The sequence below is a fragment of the Silurus meridionalis genome, chromosome 7 (assembly GCF_014805685.1).
Source record: "Silurus meridionalis isolate SWU-2019-XX chromosome 7, ASM1480568v1, whole genome shotgun sequence".
NCBI lineage: Eukaryota > Metazoa > Chordata > Actinopteri > Siluriformes > Siluridae > Silurus > Silurus meridionalis.
The window spans coordinates 8910419-8926942 of record NC_060890.1 but is presented as its reverse complement, the minus strand read 5'-3'; positions in this window follow the sequence as shown (position 1 = coordinate 8926942).

Below are 16524 nucleotides of genomic sequence, written 5' to 3'. Positions count from 1 at the left end.
ATGCTGGCTGTAGGATGACGAAGAAAAGAATCACACACACACACACACACACACACACACACACACACACACACACACACACACACACATGATAGATATGTAGATGATATGTAGTTGAATGAGAAAGCGACTAAAGGTTTTGTTTTTAATAAAATCTGATATTAAAAGTCAGTTTTCTCACTTTAAATACGGCAGCGTTCGGTAAAAGACGGTGGTGTACTTCTGGCATGTGGCCACAAGAGGGCACGGTCGTGTCACATTGTACAACAAATGCGCATGTTTCTGTGTGTAGATGAAAGGCAATTACATTTATCCATTCATGATTTATTCCTTAATTTATTTATTCATTCATCCTACAGAGATCCGGATTCCATTTGGCAATACAGCCTGGATTTTGAATGTCTGTCCTTCACAGGGCACTATGCACACATTCATCCACACTACTCTTGCACACCATATACAAACATTCATCCACACTACACACACACCACACCACTGTCGTCTTTTTAGTAGGCGTAAGGAAACTGGAGAACCTCCAGAAAAACCACATGGACTCTAGGAGAACATGCAAAGACACAGGCAGGACTCAGGACTGAACAGGCGAACCTCAAAGCTTTGAGGGGCGTTTGCCATATGATTGATGTGGTGGATTTGTATGGCCCATGGGCTGGGTGTCACTTCAGGGCCCTCAAATATTCAGAAGCAGCCTAAAAGGCAATAGAACAAGAATACATGATTTTGGCCACCAAGAGAAGTTACATTTACATTTACATTTGCAGCATTTATCAGACGCCCTTATCCAGAGAGACGTACAAAAGTGCTTTAAATCTCTAGTAATGAATAAATCTACACTGGTACGCAAGATTACAAACTTAATATAAATATAACTCAAATTCTACAAACTTGGAAAGTGCTAATTTAGGTATTTCAGGAAGAGGTAGGTCTTCAGTCGTCGCTTGAAGATAATCAGGGACTCTGCTGTACGGACATCTAGGGGAAGTTCATTCCACCACCTCGGTGCCAGAACAGAGAAGAGCCTTGAAGTGTACGTACCTCTCATTCTGAGAGAAGGAGGTACCAGTCGAGCAGTGCTGGAGGATCTCAGACAGCGTGGTGCAGTGCGAGATGTGATGAGGTCACTGAGGTAAGATGGTGCTGGTCCATTTTTGGCCTTGTAGGTAAGCACCAGTGTTTTGAATCTGATATGTGCAGCTATTGGAAGCCAGTGAAGGGAGCGCAGCAGTGGGGTGGTGTGGGAAAACTTGGGCTGATTAAACACAAGTCGTGCAGCTGCGTTTTGGATCATTTGCAGTGGAAGAATAGCGTTCAGGGGAAGACCTGCCAGCAGAGAGTTGCAGTAGTCAAGTCTTGAAATGACAAGAGACTGAACAAGCACCTGGGCAGCCTGTATGGACAGAAATGGTTGAATCTTTCGGATGTTATAGAGAAGAAATCGACAAGAACGAGCAACATTAGAGACATGTGGGAAGAAAGACAGTTCATTGTCCATAGTTACCCCAAGGTTACAAGCAGTGGCTGAAGGGGAGAGCAGAGAGTCATGAAGTGTTATTTGGAGATCTTGACCTGGAGATGAATCACCTGGAATGACCAGCAGTTCTGTTTTGCTGGGGTTGAGTTTTAATGTTAGTTGCGATGCTGTGGGGAGGTGGTAGCTTAGTGGTTAAGGCATTAGACTTTGGATCTGAAGGTCATGAGTTAACTCCTGGACCCCTGATCAAATGTCTAGATGAGAGCGTTTACCATATATTTAAATGTAAATAAGATGTTTCTGCATTTTGACCTTTGTTAATTAAATGGTATGCTTTTAAAAGGGACACATCTGACTTTTTAATGTCTAACAGCTGAAGATGCATATCAGAGCAAAAACCAAGAAATGAGGCCAGAAGAACAAGACTCTTTCTAGAACTGGTAAGGCCTTGGTAAGAGAAATCACCAAGAACTGGATGATCACTCTGGTTGAGCTGCAGAGATCATTTTGTGGAGACGGGTGAAACTTGCAGATGTTAATCATCACTGTAACACAAAACCCAACTGAACTTTATGCCAGAATGCACAGATAGAAACCTTTCCTCAGTAAAAATACATACATTTTTTTGAATAAAACGAAGTTTTATAAGACGAATTTGTGAAATAAGACGAATTTGTGACAGGTGGAGTCCGATTAAGGTGTTGAAGTGACTCAATGATGAGCCAGAGAAATGGAATGCACCTGAGCTCAATTTCAAGTGTTATAGCAAGCCTATAAATACTTATGTCACTGGATTTTTCCTTATTAGTAAATTATTGTTTAAATGTGTACATGATTTGTTGCTATTTGTCATTATATTCATAGAAAACATTGTAACCTTCTCCTTTTCAAATGATTGATGTTTAATACTTATGAGTTAATGAGTAATCTGGGTTTTTTTGGCTCTAAATAAGGCCGTTAATGCTCTATCATTATAAGCTTTATCTCCTGATATTTGATATGATAAATACTTTGTGTAATTTATGTATAAGCTGGGCCACTGGTGCAGAGGGCTGAGGGGGAAAAGCCTTATCATTTACAAAGGATTTGTTATAATCGGATAAGCACAGTTGATTTTTTCAAAAGTCTCCATTAATGAAAAGGGACTAGTGGATATGTTTTTGTGAGACACACATCAGTATAGCATTTCAAATCAAATCAAATTTTATCAAATCAAATTTTATTTGTCACATACACATACATACAGGGTACGACATGCAGTGAAATGCTTCAAATGCATTTTAATGTTTATTAAACTTAGTCATACAAACTTAAATTATGTTATCCATGTAATGAACATCATTTTTTCCCTTCCTTTTGTATTTATACATTGCGTTGTGTATATACTGTATACTGTATTATATCTCTATTCTTTTATATATTTGCACATTTCTTTTTCTTTACTGCTGTAACAGAGAAATTTCCCCACTGTGGGATGAATAAAGGTATATCTTATCTTATCTTAGAAATACGCTTTCAGAAATGCTGTTTTTCTTGTGTTAGTTAACAGGGTATGAAATGATGTGAAATGGTATGCATCAGTGTCAATGAGTTCTTGTTTCTACAGGAAGACTTAAAGAAGAAAAAGATGTAGGATGTAGGAAGGAGCTGACGGTGCACAACCACAGATTTTTATTGCTATAAATCTTTATTGCTTTTTTCTTCTCAGATATAATTATATTTAGAGCGGCTGTATTAATTCTCCCACTGTTGGCTGCTGGCAAAGACTGATGTGTCTCATCTTGGACCGGGCAGATGTCTGATGTGCTATTTTGACCCACGGTTGACCCGCGGTCTAGACTCTGTATGATCCGCAGAAATGATTTCAGCTTGAAATAGCAGAAATAAATGAGAAAACAGATAAACCCACCCAGAGCAATAAAATCTTTTTTTATGAACCGACACATCAAACATTTTGATGTAGGAGCATTTAATAGCTGCAGGAGAAAAGCAAACCAAAGAAAATATTGTCATGTACGATGTTCATGTGCTCACTGCTGCAATCCAATTTTTATTGGCTTTATTATAAGCAAATTACCTGCTTAATTATGATTATGCATTCATTTAGCCTGATTTTGGCTAAGAACCTGGGTTAAGTCTTTCATCACTGATTCAAATGAATTAACCCTTATCTGTCTTTACACAATCATTTACACAATCATTTACACAATCCTGTGGCATGCTATTATATCTGAAAGGTCACAAGACACACAGAGCTGCTGAGTCATTCTATCCATGCTAATTAATGTATATTAATGTAATAAATCTTGTTCCAGTGTCCAAAGTGGCTTTGTCGGATAAAGGGAAATAAATCTAAATCTAAGTTACGGGGAAATTATAGCAAAAGAATCAAGCAGTCAATGAAAAATTACCACTTTTAAATAATGTCGAAGATCCTGAGATTAATTTTAGATCTCTTATTTAGTTCTTTAGTCCATTATCCTAACATTAATGTCTTTTTTAAATATAGTTAAAGTTACAGTAAGTTCTAATTATTAGTAAACGTAAATCATGAGCCGAAATCTCAAGGGTAATCAAGCTAAAATGATCATAATAGCAAAGTGGAAGAAAGTCAAAAAGAGTCACATAAAATCACACACACCACACACACACACACACACACACTAAATGTTGCTAACAAGCTTGAGTGGTTAAGTTGTTGGACTTCTGATCAAAAGGTTGTGAGTTCAAATCCCAGCACCACCAAGCTGCCACTACTGGGCAGTTAAATTAATGAGATAACTGTGGTCACTCTGGATAAGAGCAGTATGGGCCTTCAAGGGGGTATCTCCCCCTTGAAGGCCCAGGTACCAAATGCACGGCCTGCCACTGCTAATTTCACACTATGCAATTCCTTTCCTATCTTTCTCAAACTACATACTGACAGTGTATTAAGGTGGTTTCCACCACTATAACGAGAGTTTCTTTTGACCGACTGACAAGTTAACTAGGCTACACTATGCAAGGTTTTAGCCTAGTGTGTAGTGTCTCAGGACATAACTTCTGCTCCACAGCAGAATCCTCTTATACCCCAGGACTTGATTAATTATGTCTGTGGCTGCATCTGGGAGATATTTGCAGGCTGTGAACCAACAATTAAATCGCAATGTGCTTTAGCTTCAGCACCATCTGGAAACAAATTTGAATTGCAGGCATGCCAAATGGTACCGGAAAGCTTATATAAAGCCCATGGCACTGTACTCTTCTGTTCACTGTGCCAAAGTGTAACAGCAGATGCATAATGCCTGGGCCACATGCCTAGCTTTAACACTTGCATCGCAAAGCACTTTCTCCAGATAAATGTTGATCAGACACACAATATAGACAGATTCTATATGTGGACAAAATCTAACAAGATAGTGGTATGGCACTTACAGGCAATGCCTCATGGGTCAGCATCTCCTGATCCAATCTCACCTAAAACTCCACAACTAGACTGCTTTACACATATAGGACATTAAGAGCTGTATGGTGTTATTACCAAAGCCAAAACAACAACATGTCTGTTAGATCCCATTCCAACTGTAATACTAAAAGAAGTGTTACATAGAGCTGGTGAGCCTCTTCTAAATATAATTAACTAGTCACTATCTTTAGGTTACGTCCCTAAACCCCTCAAGTTAGCAGTAATAAAGCCCCTCATTAAGAAACTTAATTTGGATCCAAACACACTATCAAATTTCAAATCTCCTATTTTTGTCTAAGATTTAAAAAAAAGATTGTGTCTTCCCAGTTATGTTCCTACTTACAAGTAAACAATATATTTGAGTTTCTAGTCAGGTTTTAGGCCCCATCATAGCATAGAAACTTGTCTTTTGAATATCATAATAACCATAATACAAAAACAGCCTTCTTTCACCCTAAATATTGCTAAGCTAAGAAACATGTTGTCTATATCTGATGCAGAGAAGCTTGTACATGCATTCATGACCTCCAAACTGGACTATTGTAATGCATTACTAGGTGGATGTCCTGCATCTTTAATAAACAAGCTACAGTTAGTCCAGAATGCAGCAGCCAGAATTCTCACAAGGTTGAGAAAATATGATCATTTAACCCCAATCTTATCATCCCTACACTGGCTACCTGTTAAGTTTTGGGTTGCACCAGCTCCAGTCACGTCCCACCTCATGAAGATTGTGGACTTTGAAAGAAGTAGATGCTGACCCCGCACGGCCGTATCTAGAGGACGTATCTGATTCTTGGCTACAAAGCCAAAAATGGACCAGCACTTTCTTAATTCAAATACCTCAGCACTCCTTGTGCTGCATCATGATGCCTGAGATCTCTCAGGGTAAGAGGTAAGTATACTTCATGGCTCTTTTCTATTCTGGCAAAGAGGTGGTGGAATGAACTTTCCCTAGATGTCCAAACAGCTGAGTCACTGGCTATCTTCAAGAGACAGATGAAGGCCTACCTCTTCATGAAACACTCAAACTAGTACTTTTCCCAGATTGTTTTGTCCTTGTTAATATTTATTTAAACAAAAAAATAATCTCAACATAGTTATAGGCTGATGATATCTTAAGTTTGTAATCTAGTGAACCAATGTTGATTTATTCATTAATAGAGACCTAAAGCACTTTTGTACGTCTCCCTGGATTAGGGAATCTGGGAAAATGCCATAAATGTAAGTGAAATTATCTTCCAATTTAAATCAAAATTAGCCTTTTCATTATTTTTTGAAAACATAGTTGTTGACAGCAAGTGTATTTCTCACTCACTGAAAAAACATGAATCTTTGCAATTAATAAATCCATGTTTAACGATTACGCCAGATGGCTTGCAAATTGAAAAGCTGAAATATAACAAGAAATGCTGTTTAAGATATCCTAATTATTACATATCTTTTATGTTTGTGTGGAAAAAATAGCAATAACCAAAAACATTTTACTACTTCATGCCAGATCACAAAGGAACCTCCCAGGGATAGCCCATATGTTTGCTCCTTTTCAGATTACTTCATATTTTTGGAAGTTCCCACGTGTATAGAATCGATTTGGGGCTATTCCAATAACTGGTTTGGTGCAACTAAATACTGATTCTGCAATTCATGATGCTGGGAGGCAAGCTGTACTGCAATCCCATGCCTCCTTTTACTAAACCTGACGTGTAAAAAAAAAAAAAAAAAAAAATGAATGCGGCCTGTCATGATATGAAACAGACTGTTTTGCTCTAAATGGTTTCTATCCTCTCACGAAAAGAAAACACAATTAGTAATTCCCATTACAAAACAGTTTCTAATGCAAAAGGTTGTGACATTTATAGTAAACATTTAATGAAATAGCTAACCTCATATTAGTCCATATGCTGACTGACTGATTATACTAGGAGGGAAATGGATAGAACATTTTTATGTTCCAAAGTGGTTGCAAAATAATATTTTCCCTGTCTTGCTAGCATAATGACTGTTCCACCTCGTCTTGACTGTTCTGTACTGTTCTCAGTGGCTATGCTAAGTTTTCCTGCTGGAAGTATATTTTGGCACCCTTACCTAATGGTGCCTAATAGCCCTCGAAACATAAGCATATGTGTATCCACAACAAAATAAATAAATACACTTGATTTGTGCAGAATACAACTATATTATTTTAAGTCAGTCATTTATATATGCTTCAGGAATCAGACAGAATGTTTTTTATTGAATTACATTTTTTGCATTTGTCATAGTTAGTATTGCAAAGTTTTTTGTGGGAAAAATAAAGTCTTTGCGGTTTAGAATTCTATACTGCCCAGACATACAATGGTGTTGTTGAACAGGAATGGGTGGAGCACAGTCTTTTTCTGAACTTTGTAGCCTGTTCTATCTGCACTAACATAAATGTGTTTTGAGAGCATCTGTCAAATAGTATTCTGCATGACAAGAATGATGTCAGGGGGAGGAAAATTTAGGAAATTGTATACATTGCTGCTAAGGGCATCAACCAGGTCAGGGCCATGTTAGTGTTCCTAATGGGTTGCTAACAGCAGGAAATATTTTCTTTATCCAGAAAAGAAAACAAAGGAAATATGTTCAGGAAGCCTACAGTCTTGCACATGCAAACAAGGTCTATAATTATTTAAACAGACCGATTAAATCAATTAGCCTCTGTCAGAGGTGGGAGGTAACGAAAAACAAATACTTTGTTACTGTAATCAAGCAGATTTTTCTGCTAACAGTACTTTACTTCACTATTTATTTTTCTGAAAACTTTTTACTTTTACTCATTACATTTTTACACAAATATCTGTACTTTCTACTTCTTCAATTTTCAAAACAGACTTGTTACTTTTGTTTTAATCTATTTGGTGAAATGTCAATTTTTTTCCTTCTCATTGAGCGCTAAGTCTCAAATCAGCACCGAAATCTGCAATGATGAACACAATTAACCCTCTGTTAACTGCCACAATTAACCACCGCATTTTGTGGAATTTTTTCCTCATAACGCCGAAACGAACGTAAATTATTGGCTTTTTTGATCATACAGATAAGAGCAATACATCAGTCGAATTTGTAACGGGCCTACTTTTATTTGTACACACTCATAATATGTTATTATGATAATAACAAAATGTAGTGCTTTTGTAAAGTGAAAAAAACAGACAGGGTGCGATTTCTGCCGTCTCTGTCTTCTCTCTTCACAGACACACAAATAAAACAACCTGAATTTCAGTGAATACTTATATAATATAAATATAATGTATAGAAAGCTCGAAAACTACTTTAAAATAAACAAATTCACATTGAATTCAAATTTTCTCTGAATATGTTATCCGTATGAAAGTTATAAGAGGTGCAGTTTCTCCGGTATCACCTCATTAACCGTCCGTGTGGAAACATAGCAAAAGTTCCGCTTGGTGTCCTGATAATTTACGTAATTTAAAACAACATAATTACTTTAAAAGTTTTACAAAAATATTTTGTCTTCATGCTCTAAGTTGAGTTTATTTTCACGAATAATAAACATGCATTTGCACAAAGCATCAATATATGTCCATGCCCATGTTGATTAAAGTATTAAAAAATTGGAAAGTATTAATTGAAGGTACATTTAGAACAGCATAATTAAGTATTTTATTCGATTGACAGCTCTAAGATTAATATGTCGTGGCGTCTAATTATCAGCATGACAATAAAAAACAAGTATTAGTAATGGCTACTTTTTACTTAAGTACATGTCAGAACCCAAACTTCTTTACTTTAACTTAAGTAAAAAAGTGTATTCACTACTTCAACTTTTACCCGAGTATTTGAAACATGAGTATCTGTACCTCTACTTAAGTGAATGATGTGTGCACTTTTGCCACCTCTGGCTGAACTGTGTGTTCAGTCCCTGTATGTTTAGCTCCAGAGTCACATGGCATACAGGTGCTTTGCATGAAGATACAGATCAATAAAACAAATTTTATCTTTGCTTTTGGCAATCGGCTGCTAATGCTTACGTTATGAAACAGATAAGAGTGGATCTTTATTGCAATTAAATAACTTAATAACTTAATAACTTAATAATCATTCAGGCTGCAAAACAAAACAACATTTGTCTTTGCTTACCTGCTATGATTCCTAACAACCTCCTCAACTTTCTAATCAGTAAATTCCAATATATACACTACTGTATATGGACAAATGATTGTGAAGACCTGAGCACAATATTAGTATGTGCTTTGTGAACATCCATTTCCCATTTAGTCCCCATTTGCTGTTATAATAACCTCCACACTTCTCGGAAGGTGTTCCACTAGATATTGCATAATCCACAAGGGGCATTAGTAAAATCAGATACTGATGTAGGGTGAGGAGGCCTGGGGTGCAGTCATTGTTCCAAATAATTCCAAAGGTGCTTAGTAGGGTTGAGGGCAGAGTATTATAGCAGGCCACTGAAGATCTTTTACTCCAACTCATGTAAACCATATCTTCATGGAGCTTGCTTTACGCACAGGGGCATTGCCATGCTAGAACAGAATTGTATACAGATATTGTGGAGGCACAAATTTTGGGGAAGAACCACATATGCTGGAAAATCAGTTGTCACAAAACGTTTTCTCTATATTGTGACAATAAATAAAATGACATGGTTATTGTTAGTTCAGGTGTGTTTGCTGACTCTAACCAATCAGAACTCCAAAGCCCTTCATTGATGCCACAAAAGATATTTATATAAAATAAATATCTGTTGTAGGGCGAAAGCATATCACAAATCTGTCACTCTATCAATAAATAAAAATAAATAAATAAAGAGTGACTGTAGAAAGACTATAAAAGGACCATATCACCTAGAGTGTATCTTTAACTTCTACAAACATCACTCAGTTTCCACGTTTTTATTTCATAAGAGGTGATAACACTAAGCTTAAAGTACAACCTGTCCATGAAAAAAACGTGAGGTGACTTTTCAATAATCCTTCAGCAATGCTGATGCAGGCATACGTTAATTAATTCATTTACACAAATCACTTAATCAATTAATCATCAACCTTTATTTTGGCATGGCGTATCAGTAAAGTGCAACACAGAGTCCATTAAAAGCAGATGTACAGGGTGATACATGCGACGTTATCGGCATGCTATCAACCACTAATCACAGCAACAGAAAAGGAACAGCCAAAACCGTGATACATGATAACGCACATGCTCGATAACAGACTCATAAAAATGGTCAGCATTATTCTGAGAACTGCAGTGCATCATTTTATGATCTCTTTTTTGTTGAGCAATGTCAGCAGTCCTTGAATTTTTAATGCCCCTGTTCCTCAGCTCTCTTCTTAAACATTTTAGCCAAATGAACAATACACATATTTGCCAAATCAGTGCTTAATTAAGTAAACAATTTTGATTTATATGAGGGTTTTTTTTTAGATCTCTGTTCCATTTGCTTACTGTCCAATCATCTGGTTATTTTGTGAAGTTTCTGTGTTGTCAGTGAACAACTACAAATTGTGTGAAATCTAAACTGCTAAAATGTCCAAGGTCATAGATCTGGCTATGCACATCAGACAATTACATAGTTTCATTTCGCTTTAAAAGAAGGCACTGCTGTTTGTGTGAAGGTCAGGAGCATTAGGTGACGAAGCTTGGTAGTCAATTGGAAGCAACCGATAACAGTCCTTGTATATCATAGCCAGACTGGTTTGAGCTGAAAGTTCAAGTTCAAGTTTAAGTTCATGTTTATTTGTTTTTTCAACCATATACAGTTTAGTACACAGTGAAATGAAACAACGTTTCCCTAGGACCGAGGTGCTCAGCAAACAACATAAATTAACAAAAGGATCACAAGGAACACAGAAGTGCACATAACTCTAAACTCACAAAACAAATTGAACATGCGCAATATTTAGTGCAAAAAGGGGAAGGGTGAAATAAAAGACAAGAGACAACATGAGACAAGGAAAAACAGTAACACAGTAGCGCCGGCCAGTCCAGTAGGTTGTGCAAAATAGATTGTCTGTATACAAAATTCAAAAATGAAACAAATTTAAAAAATACTGTACATGTAAACATTTGGCTGAATGTAAACTTTTGGTTTTAGTTTTTTGTGTGTGTGTATCAGTCTAGTTCCTTCATGTTGAGGAGTCTTATGGCTTGTGGGCAAAAAACTGTTACAGAGTCTAAATGTGATGGCCCGAATGCTTCTGTACCTCTTTCCAGACAGCATGAGAGTGAAAAGTTTGAAGAGCCAAATGATAAATAAAGACACGAAGGCTATGATAAGTCCAATAATCATTGAATGAACAACAACAACTAAAAACCATACTAAATGGGACTCCTGTCAGCTAAGAACAGGAATCTCATGCTACAGTGGGCATAGGCTCACTAAAACTTGACAGAAGATTGAAAACACTTTAGCCTGTTTCCTGCAACATGTTGATGGTAGGGTCAGAATTTGGCTGATTTCACAGACCCACCCTGCCACATGTCAACAGAGTAGATAAGGCAGTAGGTGGTGGTACAATGGTGTGAGAAATATTTCCATGCTACATGTTTGTTTGCCTCATAATACAGCAATGCCATGTTTAAATTCCAAATCTCAGCCGACCTGTAGCCTTATTCTGTCACAAAATAAATACCATCTTAAACTAGTTTTATGAACATAACAGTGACTTTGGTGTTTTTCGATATCCTTCAGTCACCAGCTGGCAAATCTGTAGCAATTATTTTCAGGGTTCTTAAACATTGTTGTGAACATGAAGCCATTATAAAGTTTCGTTGACCCTAAGCCTCGACCACTTTGTTTTTTTTTATTTCAGATTTACAGTAATGTAATGTTTAAATAATTAATTTATGTGCCTAGAAGCAGTAGAAATTGCACAAAGAAATAGTTATTGCACTGGATATAATCTCAAATTACTGACTCAGACACTTTATGAACTCGATATACAGTAAATACAAAGCCTTGATAAAACATTCAGACGCCTGACCAATTCTTTTACATTTTATTCTGTTTGATATTTAATAATAAAATACTGAAATTTGAAATGTTACTGCAGTGTGACATTAGATTTATGTTGAAAAATATTTCAGAGAAAAAAAAACAACAACTTGGGGTTATATAAGTATATGCATAAGTACATATCCTGTATGATATCCAAACATCTGAATAGTAATCTTCCCTCATCCATGCATATGCATTACATTTATCTCTTAACTTCTATAGTTGCTTTGTGAGCTTCACTTTGCCTTAGACTAACAGCTTGACCAATGATCTGTGACAGAAGATTAACAGGTAAATGCCAAAGTTAAGCTAACTGTAATCCTTGCTACTGCAACTTCTTTCATCTGTGTAAATTTGCAGCTTCTTCTTCTTCTTCTTTCGGCTTCTCCCATTAGGGGTCGCCAAAGCGGATCATCCGTCTCTGTACCCCCCCCTGTCCTCTACATCTGCCTCTTTCAACCCAACTACCGGCATGTTTTCCCTCACAACATCCATAAGTCTCCTTCCTGGTGGCTCCATCCTCAGCATTCTTCTACCGATATACACCATGTCCCTCCTCCGCACATGTCCAAACCATCTCAATCTTGCCTCCCTCACTTTGTCTCCAAAACGTCCTACATGCGCTGTCCCTCTAATAAACTAATTTTTCATGCTTTCCATCCTCATTACTCCCAACGAAAACCTCAACATCTTCAGCTCTGCTACCTCCAGCTCCGCCTCCTGCCTTTTACTCAATTCCACTGTCTGTAATCCATACAACAGCGCAGGTCTCACCACACTCCAATAAACTTTCTCTTTCATTCTTGCAGATACTTTCTATCACAAATTACTCCTGCCACTCTTCTCCACCCACTCCAGCCTGCCTGCACTATTTTCTTCACTTCTCTAACACACTCTCCATTACTTTGCACTGTTGACCCCAGGTACCTGAACTCCTCCACCATTTCCACCTGTACTGACTTTTATTCCCCTTCTCTCCAGCACGTACCTCTAGCTCTCCAGGCTCTTCTCCACCTGCTCCCTACTCTCATCACAAAAAACAAAATCGTCCGGAAACATCATAGTCCAGGGAAACTCCTGTCTGACCTTGTCCTTCAACCTGTCCATCACCACTGCAAACAGGAAAGGGCTCAGAGCCGATCCTTCATGCAGTCCAACCTACACCTTGAACCAGTCTGTCGTTCCCACTGCACACTTCACTGCTGTCACACTGTCCTCATACATGTCCTGCACCACCCTCACATACTTCTCTGACACACCTGACTTCCTAATACAAGACCACAACTCCAAATAATGTGTCTGTGGTGCTCTTCCTGGGCATGAAGCCATACTGTTGCTCACAAATGGTTACCTTTTCTCTCAGCCTGGTTTCGACTACTCTTTCCCATAACGTCATGGTGTGACTGATCAACTTTATTTCCCTGTAGTTACTGCAGGCCTGCACGATTCCCTTATTGTTAAATATTGGTTCCAGCAAACTCCTTCTCTATTCCTAAGGTATCCTCTCACCTTCCAAAAACAACCTGGTTAAAAACTCCACTGCCATCTCTCCTAAATATCTCCACCCTTCTACTGGTATGTCATCTGGTCCAACCGACTTTCCACTCTTCATCCTCTTAATCACTGCTCTCACTGTCTCCTTACTAATCCTATCCACTTCCTGCTTCACCATCTCTACACTATCCAACTTCTCTCTCTCCCATTTTCCTCGTTTATCAGCTTCTCAAAATAGTCCCTCCATCTTCTTAACACACTCTTCTCTTTAGTCAACACTAGTAATAGTACCGTAATTTCTGGACTAGTAAGCGCACCCAAATATAAGCCGCACCCACTGAATTTGACACGTAAATAAGATGCACCTGACTACACTGAAACTAATGAACTTTACACAGGCTTTAACGAAAGACGGTGCCTGTTACATGGCTTGTATCTAAACAGTAGCCTACCAAGAAAGTCATTGTTCGCTGTCTTCCTCCTTCCTTTCACAACAATTTCTGTCGAGAGTTTATCGTTTGGCATTGTTGTGCGTTTAAAAATCACCATCGGTGAAGCTTTTCTCCCGATGCCGTGCAGCTCAGAACACAGGTGAAGTGTGTTTTTTTATGCCCGGTGTTTTTCAGCATGACGAATGATTCGCATTTCTTGTTGGCAGTCAGAGTGAGCGGCAGGTCAAACGTCAGAGGAACCTCATCCATATTTATGATGTGGTGCGGCCCGATTTAGTGGGAGCGTGATTTAATATAAAGAGTTTCATTGGTTCACCTGAACCCGTTCGGCAATTTCATTGGTCTAATGTTATGGAGCTCAGTGTTTTGGCTTGAAGCTTGTGAAACCGGGAAAAACCCAGGAAAAATCCATAAATTAACCGCTTCATTGAGCCGCGGGGTTCAAAGCGTGAGAAAAAAGTAGTGGCTTATAGTCCAGAAAATACGATACTTTGTTCTACTAGATTTTGAAGTTTGCTTTTGAGGATTTGTGCCCATTTACCACAATAACTTTAATAAACCCAAATACAATTGTAGGGTGAAGAAGCCTTGGGTGCATTCAGCATTCCAATTTATCCCAAACGTGTTTATAAGGGTTGAGGTCAGGGCTCTTTATTGAGCTGTCTTTGTGCACAGGGGCATTTTCATGCTGGAACAGGTTTGGGGTTCTAGTTCAAGAGAAGGTAAATTTTAATGCCATATTATATAATTATAACTATAATTCCATGATAGTTTGTGTATTTAAATTTTTTTTGGGTGATTAATACTGTGTCTGTTTTGATTTTTCTAAATTAGCAAGTCATTATACAGTATGACAGACACTGTTCGAGGATTTATACTGCTATTGATATCTTACGGCTTGCTACTATGGTAACTATACAGTATGCTTAGACAAAACTGTTGCATATACAATTTCCTTCCTTATAAATCAAAGATTATTCATTACATGCAAACTTATAAATGTTACAAATACACTATATTGCACAATATTACAAAATACTTTTGCAATATAGTGTATTTCTATAGGCTTCCCTAGAATCCTGACCCTTTCTGTGTTGCACTGAATCATGGCTCTTAGCTACAGTATGAAGGGAGCTCTAATACTTCAATCTGGCAGGCCTTATTATCTTCAAATATGTCAGTTATCTTCAAATATGTAAGTGGCTTTTTCTCTAAACAGGTAAAGATGACCAAAGGGATGTTAGTGGGATTTTTGTGATTAGAATCTAAGTTAACTTTGTCTATATTTATTTTCTTTGGCATAGTACAATGCAACAGGCATTCCCGAAGCCAAAATACTCAGAGGAATCATTACGTTTACATTAATGGCATTTGTCAGACGCCCTTATCCAGAGCAACTTACAACTGAGCAGGGGAGAGTTAAGGGCCTTGCTCAAGGGCCCAGCAGTGGCAGCCTGGTGGTGGTGGGATTTGAACTTCACTTGCAACTTTTCTAGCTCAGTAAATGAACTCGGACTTGACTTTGACACTGGATAAGCCCCTGGTTTGCCAAAGAAAACCTGCAGTTCTTACATAGTTTTCTTGAGAATCAGAAGGAATTTCTCACGGATACACTCAACTGGCCATGATTATGACAATTCCCTATACGCAGCATATGGACAGAGTTCCCAAAACTCTGTCTTTAAGATGGCCCCGGTTGTGAGTCATATACAGGAATCAGGGGTTTGGTTTTGGCACCAAGTGCCATGATTGTGTAACGACCATTTTTCTTTTCCAGTGCTGGGAAAAAATTGCCTTCACTCACTATCACAATCTTCATTGGTGTTGCAGCGATTGGGATTTCGATGCTATAAAAAAGCTATTAGGATGAAGCTTGTTTCCATTGTCGCCTTTCATTTGGCAATGTAATTTATTTCGGTCTATTGCCCACAAGCTCACACCGTTCTGTTGCTGAGAGACAGACAGTTTCTGAAATTGACAGCCAGATGATTTTATGCTTCCTATGACTGTGTACATACTGAGAACTCTAAGGATTAAAAGCCTAAATTGGACTATAAACCTCTTTTACAATTATTGTTTTTGTCTTCAAATAGAAATAATTGTCAAAATAGATTTAATACTTTAGATGAAAGAATAGAGATTTATTCACAATGGCAGCATTTTTAGCAAAACAGAAATAAAAACATTTCCTATTTTTATACAGGACAGACCAAAGGGACTGAGGAAAGACAATTATGGCTGTTTTTTGTCCGACTAGTTTGCAGCACTAAATGGTTATTTAGTGAGGGCAAGGATTAAAAAGTGTTGTCACGAGGAAGACCTTTGGATTGTAACAGCCTGTTTTTGTTCACTGTAACCGTGAACATGCATAATGGTAATGTGGCTCTTTCTGAGATGTTTCTTGCCAACAAATGTGCAATAAAAAATAGATAAAAAAGAAGACTCTCTGTGTTTGTTAGGGATATATCACATGGAGTCGTAATGCGTCTAGAAAGCTTATAATGCTGTCTGGCCAAATGGCATTGAGGGAGTAAATTGCCCCAGGAAATCACCTAGCTCTCATCCTTTATATTCTCCATCACTTTATGTTCTGTGTTTTCCGTCAAAAATCTCCCCTCTATCGACTTCTCCCCAATCCTTT